Source organism: Gekko japonicus, unplaced genomic scaffold (genome assembly GCF_001447785.1).
Source record: "Gekko japonicus isolate JY-2015 unplaced genomic scaffold, Gekko_japonicus_V1.1 scaffold3194, whole genome shotgun sequence".
In the NCBI taxonomy this organism is placed as follows: domain Eukaryota; kingdom Metazoa; phylum Chordata; class Lepidosauria; order Squamata; family Gekkonidae; genus Gekko; species Gekko japonicus.
This window is the reverse complement of record NW_015167632.1, coordinates 125101-125565: the sequence shown is the minus strand read 5'-3', so window position 1 is coordinate 125565 and position 465 is coordinate 125101.

The following is a 465-nucleotide window of genomic DNA, read 5'->3' as shown; positions in this document are numbered from 1 at the left end:
ACTCGAGAGAACTCCAGGAATGGAGCTGGTTCCTCTTCCACAGCCCAAAATGCGACCCACGAACCCTGAGCTTGCTTTTTCTCATTTGGAGTCTGGCCTCTGCACTCCTTGAAGCTTGGGGCTGCGGGAGTTTCTTTGCACGCAGCTTGTGCGACTGGCTGAGTGCCTCTTCTGCTTGCCCACCTCTCGCCTCTGCACCTCATCTTCTGCCAGGCATGGAGGAGCCCAGCTCGCTCAGGCTTCTTGCCTCCTGCTGCCTTGGCCCTCTGGTGCATGGGTGAGTCCCCAAAGTTTGACTCTTCCTCTACAAGTCTCTGGCGCTGGAGGTATTTGCCTCCTTCCCTCCTGCCTGCTATGGCTGCATAATTGTGAGAGATTTCTTAACATAATGTTCCTGTCAGGGAAGCTGGGGACCCTGCCCATGAGTCTCCATTTCATCCTCACAACAACCCTGTGGGGTAGGTT